The following is a 9,546-nucleotide window of genomic DNA, read 5'->3' as shown; positions in this document are numbered from 1 at the left end:
AATTTCATCGGAAATAAATATAAGAGACACAATGCCGAATTAAGTATAGGAAGACTGAGTCTTCCTGCTGTCTATGTTTTGAGAGTTTCCTGTGTCACCAGTTTTACATTCCGATGCACCTCTGCAGGTTTCCTGTATCCCTTGGACCTTCCCATTGACGATGTAACACAGAAATTGCATCGGAATTAAATATAAGAGACACAATGCCGACTTAAAAACAGGAAGACTGAGTCTTCCTACTCTCTATGTTTTGAGCGTTTCCTGTGTCACCAGTTTTACATTCTGATGCACCTCTGCATTTTTACTGTGTCCCTTGGACCTTCCCATTGACGATGAAACACAGAAATTGCATCGGAATGAAATATAAGAGACACAATGCCGACTTAAGTACAGGAAGACTGAGTCTTCCTACTCTCTATGATTTGAGCGTTTCCTGTGTCACCAGTTTTACATTCCCATGCACCTCTGCAGATTTCCTGTATCCCTTGGACCTTCCCATTGACGATGAAACACAGAAATTGCATCGAAATGAAATATATGAGACACAATGCCGACTTAAGTACAAGAAAACAGTCTTCTACGGTCAATGTTTGAGCGTTTCCAGTGTCACCAGTTCTACATTCCGATGCACCTCTGCCGGTTTGCTGTATCCCTTGGACCTTCCCATTGTCGATGAAACACAGAAATCGCATCGGAATTAAATATAAGAGACACAATGCCGACTTAAGTACAGGAAGACTGAGTCTTCCTACTGTCTATGATTTGAGCGTTTCCTGTGTCACCAGTTTTACATTCTGATGAACCTCTGCAGGTTTTCTGTATCCATTGGACCTTCCCATTGACGATGAAACACAGAAATTGCATCGGAATTAAATTTAAGAGACACAATGCCGACTTAAGTACAGGAGGACTGAGTCTTCATACTGTCTATGTTTTGAGCGTTTCCTGTGTCACCAGTTTTACATTCTGATGCACCTCTTGAGGTTTTCTGTATCCATTGGACCTTCCCATTGACGATGAAAAAAAGAAATTGCATCGGAATTAAATTTAAGAGACACAATGCCGACTTAAGTACTTGAAGACTAAGTCTTCCTACTGTCTATGTTTTGAGCGTTTCCTGTGTCATCAGTTTTACTTTCCGATGCACCTCTGCAGGTTTACTATATCCCTTGGACATTCCCATTCACAATGAAACACTGAAATTCATCGGAAATAAATATAAGAGACACAATGCCGACTTAAGTACAGGAAGACTGAGTCTTCCTACTGGCTATGTTTTGAGCGTTTCCTGTGTCACCAGTTTTGCACTCCGATGCACCTCTGCAGGTTTACTGTATCCCTTGGACCTTCCCATTGACGATGAAACACAGAAATTGCATCGGAATTAAATAAAAGAGACACAATGCCGACTTATGTACACGAAGACTGAGTCTTCCTACTGGCTATGTTTTGAGCGTTTCCTGTGTCACCAGTTTTACACTCCGATGCACCTCTGCAGGTTTACCGTATCCCTTGGACCTTCACATTCACGATGAAACACAGAAATTGAATCGAAATTAAATATAAGAGACACAATGCCGACTTAAGTACAAGAAGACTGAGTCTTCCTACTGTCTATGTTTTTAACGATTCCTGTGTCACTAGTTTTATATTCCGATGCACCTCTGCAGGTTTACTGTATCCCTTGGACATTCCCATTGACGATGAAACACAGAAATTGCATCGGAATTAAATATATGCGACACAATGCCGACTTAAGTACAAGATGACAGTCTTCTTACAGTCAATGTTTTGAGCGTTTCCTGTGTCACCAGTTTGACATTCCGATGCACCTCTGCAGGTTTACTGTATCCCTTGGACCTTCCCATTGGCGATGAAACACACAAATTGCATCGAATTTAAATATAAGAGACACCATGCCGACTTAAGTACAGGAAGACTGAGTCTTCCTACTGTCTATGTTTTGAGCGTTTCCTGTGTCACCAATTTTACATTCCGATTCACCTTTGCAGGTTTACTGTATCCATTGGACCTTCCCATTAACGATGAAAAACAGAAATTGCATCGTAATTGAATATATGAGACACAATGCCGACTTAAGTACAGGAAGACTAAGTCTTCCTACTGTCTATGTTTTGAGCGTTTCCTGTGTCATCAGTTTTACTTTCCGATGCACCTCTGCAGGTTTACTATATCCCTTGGACCTTCCCATTCACGATGAAACACAGAAATTTCATCGGAAATAAATATAAGAGACACAATGCCAACTTAAATACAGGAAGATTGAGTCTTCCTACTGTCTATGTTTTGAGCGTTTCCTGTGTCACCAGTTATACATTCCGATGCACCTCTGCAGGTTTACTGTATCCCTTGGACCTTCCCATTGACGATGAAACACAGAAATTGCATCGGAATTAAATATAAGAGACACAATGCCGACTTAAGTACAGGAAGACTGAGTCTTCCTACTGTCAATGTTTTGAGCGTTTCCTGTGTCACTAGTTTTACATTCTGATGCACCTTTACAGGTTTACTGTATCCCATGGACCTTCCCATTGACGATGAAACACAGAAATTGCATCGGAATAAATATAAGAGACACAATGCCGACTTAAGAACACGAAGACTGAGACTTCCTACTGTCTATAATTTGAGCGTTTCCTGTGTCACCAGTTTTACATTCCGATGCACCTGTACAGGTTTACTGTATCCCTTGGACCTACACAGTGACGATGAAACACAGAAATTGCATCGGAATTAAATATAAGAGACACAATGCCGACTTAAGTACAGGAAGACTGAGTCTTCCAACTGTCTATGATATTGAGCGTTTCCTGTGTCATCAGTTTTACATTCCGATGCATCTCTGCAGGTTTACTGTATCCCTTGGACCTTCCCATTGACGATGAAACACAGAAATTGCATCGGAATTAAATATAAGAGACACAGTGCCGACTTAAGTACAGGAAGACTAAGTCTTCCTACTGTCTATGTTTTGAGCGTTTCCTGTGTCACTAGTTTTACATTCCGATGCACCTCTGCAGGTTTACTGTATCCCTTGGACCTACCCATTGACGATGAAACACAGAAATTGCATCGGAATTAAATATAAGAGACACAATGCCGACTTAAAAACAGGAAGACTGAGTCTTCCTACTCTCTATGTTTTGAGCGTTTCCTGTGTCACCAGTTTTACATTCTGATGCACCTCTGCATTTTTACTGTGTCCCTTGGACCTTCCCATTGCCGATGAAACACAGAAATTGCATCGGAATGAAATATAAGAGACACAATGCCGACTTAAGTACAGGAAGACTGAGTCTTCCTACTGTCTGTAATTTGAGCGTTTCGTGTGTCACCAGTTTTACATTCCGATGCACCTCTACAGGTTTACTGTATCCCTTGGACCTTCACAGTGACGATGAAACACAGAAATTGCATCGGAATTAAATATAAGAGACACAATGCCGACTTAAGTACAGGAAGACTAAGTCTTCCTACTGTCTATGTTTTGAGCGTTTCCTGTGTCATGCGTTTTACTTTCCGATGCACCTCCGCAGGTTAACTATATCCCTTGGACCTTCCCATTCACGATGAAACACAGAAATTTCATCGGAAATAAATATAAGAGACACAATGCCGAATTAAGTATAGGAAGACTGAGTCTTCCTGCTGTCTATGTTTTGAGAGTTTCCTGTGTCACCAGTTTTACATTCCGATGCACCTCTGCAGGTTTCCTGTATCCCTTGGACCTTCCCATTGACGATGTAACACAGAAATTGCATCGGAATTAAATATAAGAGACACAATGCCGACTTAAGTACAGGAAGACTGAGTCTTCCTACTCTCTATGATTTGAGCGTTTCCTGTGTCACCAGTTTTACATTCCCATGCACCTCTGCAGATTTCCTGTATCCCTTGGACCTTCCCATTGACGATGAAACACAGAAATTGCATCGAAATGAAATATATGAGACACAATGCCGACTTAAGTACAAGAAAACAGTCTTCTACGGTCAATGTTTGAGCGTTTCCAGTGTCACCAGTTCTACATTCCGATGCACCTCTGCCGGTTTGCTGTATCCCTTGGACCTTCCCATTGTCGATGAAACACAGAAATCGCATCGGAATTAAATATAAGAGACACAATGCCGACTTAAGTACAGGAAGACTGAGTCTTCATACTGTCTATGTTTTGAGCGTTTCCTGTGTCACCAGTTTTACATTCTGATGCACCTCTTGAGGTTTTCTGTATCCATTGGACCTTCCCATTGACGATGAAACACAGAAATTGCATCGGAATTAAATATAAGAGACACAATGCCGACTTAAGTACAGGAAGACTGAGTCTTCCTACTGTCTATGTTTTGAGCGTTTCCTGTGTCACCAGTTTTACACTACGATGCAGCTCTGCAGGTTTACTGTATCCCTTGGACCTTCCCATTGACGATGAAACACAGAAATTGCTTCGGAATTAAATATAAGAGACACAATGCTGACCTAAGTACAGGAAGACCGAGTCTTCCTACTGTCTATGTTTTGAGCGTTTCCTGTGTCACTAGTTATACATTCCGATGCACCTCTGCAGGTTTACTGTATCCCTTGGCCCTTCCCATTGACGATGAAACACAGAAATTGCATCGGAATTAAATAAAAGAGACACAATGCCGACTTAAGTACAGGAAGACTGAGTCTTCCTACTGGCTATGTTTTGAGCGTTTCCTGTGTCACCAGTTTTACACTCCGATGCACTTCTGCAGGTTTACCGTATCCCTTGGACCTACCCATTTACGATGAAACACAGAAATTGATTCGGAATTAAATATAAGAGACACAATGCCGAATTAAGTACAGGAAGACTAAGTCTTCCTACTGTCTATGTTTTGAGCGTTTCCTGTGTCATAAGCTTTACATTCCGATGCACGTCTGCAGGTTTACTATATCCCTTGGACCTTCCCATTCGCGATGAAACACAGAAATTTCATCGGAAATAAATATAAGAGACACAATGCCGACTTAAATACAGGAAGATTGAGTCTTCCTACTGTCTATGTTTTGAGCGTTTCCTGTGTCACCAGTTATACATTCCGATGCACCTCTGCAGGTTTACTGTATCCCTTGGACCTTCCCATTGACGATGAAAGAAAGAAATTGCATCGGAATTAAATATAAGAGACACAATGCCGACTTAAGTGCAGGAAGACTGAGTCTTCCTACTGTCTATGTTTTGAGCGTTTCCTGTAACACTAGTTTCACATTCCGATGCAGCTCTGTAGGTTTACTGTATCCCTTGGACCTTCCCATTGACGATGAAACACAGAAATTGCATCGGAATTAAATATAAGAGACACAATTCCGACTTAAGTACAGGAAGACTGCTCTTCCTACTGTCAATGTTTTGAGCGTTTCCTGTGTCACTAGTTTTGCATTCTGATGCACCTTTGCAAGTTTACTGTATCCCATGGACCTTCCCATTGACGATGAAACACAGAAATTGCATCGGAATTAAATATAAGAGACCCAGTGCCGACTTAAGTACAGGAAGACTGAGTCTTCCTACTGTCTATGTTTTGAGCGTTTCCTGTGTCACTAGTTTTACATTCCGATGCACCTCTGCAGGTTTACTGTATCCCTTGGACCTACCCATTGACGATGAAACACAGAAATTGCTTCGGAATTAAATATAAGAGACACAATGCCGACTTAAAAACAGGAAGACTGAGTCTTCCTACTCTCTATGATTTGAGCGTTTCCTGTGTCACCAGTTTTACATTCTGATGCACTTCTGCAGTTTTACTGTATCCCTTGGACCTTCCCATTGACGATGAAACACAGAAATTGCATCGGAATTAAATATAAGAGACACAATGCCGACTTAAGTACAGGAAGACTGAGTCTTCCTATTGTCTGTAATTTGAGCGTTTCGTGTGTCACCAGTTTTACATTCCGATGCACCTCTACAGGTTTACTGTATCCCTTGGACCTTCACAGTGACGATGAAACACAGAAATTGCATCAGAATTAAATATAAGAGACACAATGCTGACTTAAGTACATTAAGACTAAGTCTTCCTACTGTCTATGTTTTGAGCGTTTCCTGTGTCATGCGTTTTACTTTCCGATGCACCTCCGCAGGTTTACTATATCCCTTGGACCTTCCCATTCACGATGAAACACAGAAATTTCATCGGAAATAAATATAAGAGAAACAATGCCGAATTAAGTATAGGAAGACTGAGTCTTCCTGCTGTCTATGTTTTGAGCGTTTCCTGTGTCACCAGTTTTACATTCCGATGCACCTCTGCAGGTTTACTGTATCCCTTGGACCTTCCCATTGACGATGAAACAGAGAAATTGCATCGGAATTATATATAAGAGACACAATGCCGATTTAAGTACAGGAAGACTGAGTCTTCCTACTGTCTATGTTTTGAGCGTCTCCTGTGTCACCAGTTTTACATTTCGATACACCTCTACAGGTTTACTGTATCCCTTGGACCTTCACAGTGACGATGAAACACAGTAATTGAATCGGAATTAAATATAAGAGACACAATGCCGACTTAAGTACAGAAAGACTAATTCTTCCTACTGTCTATGTTTTGAGCGTTTCCTGTGTCATCTGTTTTACTTTCCGATGCACCGCTGCAGGTTTACTATATCCCTTGGACCTTCCCATTCACGATGAAACACAGAAATTGCATCGAAATTAAATATAAGAGACACAATGCCGACTTAACCCTGCTGTTCTGTTCACTTTTACTTGACATATATACTGTTCGGGTCAATATGACCCGACATATCAAAATGCTTTAGAAACATAAATTTTGGTACAGTTTTAGCTATCGACATTGTTGTTCTATTCCAGTACCTTGTTAGTAATAATAATAATAATAATAATAATAATAATAATGGTAATAATAATAATAATAACAATGCATACAACTTTATTGAGGGATATTTTTCATTTAAATATGCACATAAATTTGAAACAACAGACAGTTTCCATTACAGGCATTCAACTTAGAAAGCACTACAGTTTTTCCATACTTCTATTCTTATTGTTGACAGTTTAGACGTAAGTATTGACATTTTCTAACAACAGACAGTTGTCATTACAGATATTCATCTTAGAGCACACTACAGTACAGAACACACTACAGTTTTTTTATTACATTCCAACATAGAAAGCACTACAACTTTAGAATCCTCTCTTCTTACTGATTGTAGTTTAGGCACAAGTATTCACATAAATTTGAAACAACAGAATTTTCAATACAATCATCTTATAAAATACTACAGTTCTTTTCTTACTGCTTGCACTGTGGACACAAGTAGGTTACATGTTTCTTGCAAATATGTTTACTACATTTTCCACACACCATGTTTGTTTTATTGTCATTACTTGATGGACAGAACTTACAGCGTGCACGTTTTGTAGATTTTCTTGTTGTTACCGATTCTGACACACCACCCACATCATTCGGGTTTTGGATGCTTGTGACCATTCTCAAAGAATCTTCTGTTCTTGGGAAATGCGTTCTTGATGCAATATGTTCTTTTATCAGTGACTTTCCAAGTTCCTCCAAGAATATTCTCCTTCTAGTCAATTTGCTTGCATTCCAATTAGGGTCAACCGAAATCCACAAAACGTATGCATTATAAGCAGAAACATCAAGAATATTGTAGAAAACTATCATTGGCCACCTATTACTTTTTCGTTTGCATGTATATGTACCTAATAACTGATCAAGCGTGTCTACAGCACCTTTGGTTGAATTATAGTCCAAAATCATTTTTGGCTTCTTATCAGCCCTGTCACTGATTTCCGCATCATGGTGGAGAGTGCTCATAAGTACAACATTCTTGTGTCTCTTAGGAATATAATTAACCACAGTAGTGTCATTTGTGAAGTAAAATGAAGAGCTGTGTACCTCCTTGTTGGTCATTTTGTGTGGAAGCTCCGGCTTATTTTTCCGTATAGTTCCCAACATAGTCAATTTCCTTTTCAGAAGCAGCTGCCCCAAATTGTACGACGTAAAAAAGTTGTCACACGTGATATTCTGACCACGTAACTCAGAAGTGAGATCAGATACCACCCTCATTCCCTGATTTCTTTCTGGTGCCGCTCCACTCACCTTTCCTGTATAAATTTGGGCTTTCAGTACGTATGAAGTTTTGCTGTCACACATGGTCCATATTTTGATCCCATATTTTGCCGGTTTACTTGGGATATACTGCTTGAATGGACAGCGACCTCTAAATGCTACTAACTGCTCGTCAACAGTAACATTTTCTCCTGGATTATACAGTTTAGGAAGGACCTCTACCCACTTCTCCCAAATACTACGAATTGCGGCAAGTTTGTCAGTACGTCGTCTTTCCTCTCTAGTAGATTTCTTGTCAAATCGCAGGACACGTGATATCTTACAGAATGTTTCATGAGACATGGTTGCTCGAAATATGTTTCGCCCAGTATCTTTATCCCACAAACTTTTTGTAGACTCCCCATGAGATCGATATACACCCGCTAGGAGTAAGAGTCCTAAGTATGCATGGAAAACAGAACCATCAATATCTGTCCACTGTTCACCATAAACTCGCTGCCCTTCAATATTTGTCATCTCTATTATTTCATTTTGAAGCGCTGTGTGAAATACTGCTTCAAATGAACATTTTACATCAGATATTCTGCTGACTGCATACCTGGTAACTCCTGGGGTACTCTTGATGATGTTCGAAGCTGGTAGGCGACCATGTTGTGCTGGTGGATGCAACTGCCATTCTATATTCCCATTTTTAGAAAGAAAAGTCTCTACACTATTTTGTATGGGCTGTGGACTGTCGTAACTGTCATCGGAACACTCGCTTTCAGATGCATTGCTGATGTGATCTTCAAACTCAGAAAGTGATCCTTCATCTGGTGAGGCATTTACTATTTCTTCCAACTCACGATCATTCAATGGTCTCATCGCCATGGTGTCACAAGTCAAACTGGGCAGAAACAAAGCATTCCAATTATTGAGAACTGCCAATTATTATTTCCTGGGGAAAGCAACAAACAAGCCCATTGTTGTGAACGCATGGAGCTTTAGGTGATTGTTGAGAGTAAGTTGGAATGATGCAGTCACTATTCCCACACAACACAACAAAAATAATTTTCGCCATTTCCAGATTTTAGAAATAAATACGAGTTACACTAAACATATTTGTGTCGGGTCATTATGACCCGAACATTACATATGCAACTATTACAGTTGAAGCCCAAACTTCTTAAACTTTTTTAAAACCTTTTAAAACACATGCTGCTCATCCATTTTCAGACAAAGTCACAAAGTTTCATAAATATATATTGGTATTTACATAATGTAAAATAACGTTCATATTCGTTTCGGGTCATATAGACCCGAACAGAACAGCAGGGTTAAGTACAAGAAAACAGTCTTCGTACGGTCAATGTTTGAGCGGTTCCTGTGTCACCAGTTTTACATTCCGATGCACCTCTGCCTGTTTATTGTATCCCTTGGACCTTCCCATTGACGAAGA

The sequence above is a fragment of the Schistocerca nitens genome, chromosome 5 (genome assembly GCF_023898315.1).
Source record: "Schistocerca nitens isolate TAMUIC-IGC-003100 chromosome 5, iqSchNite1.1, whole genome shotgun sequence".
NCBI classification, from domain to species: domain Eukaryota; kingdom Metazoa; phylum Arthropoda; class Insecta; order Orthoptera; family Acrididae; genus Schistocerca; species Schistocerca nitens.
This window is presented reverse-complemented; position numbering follows the sequence as displayed.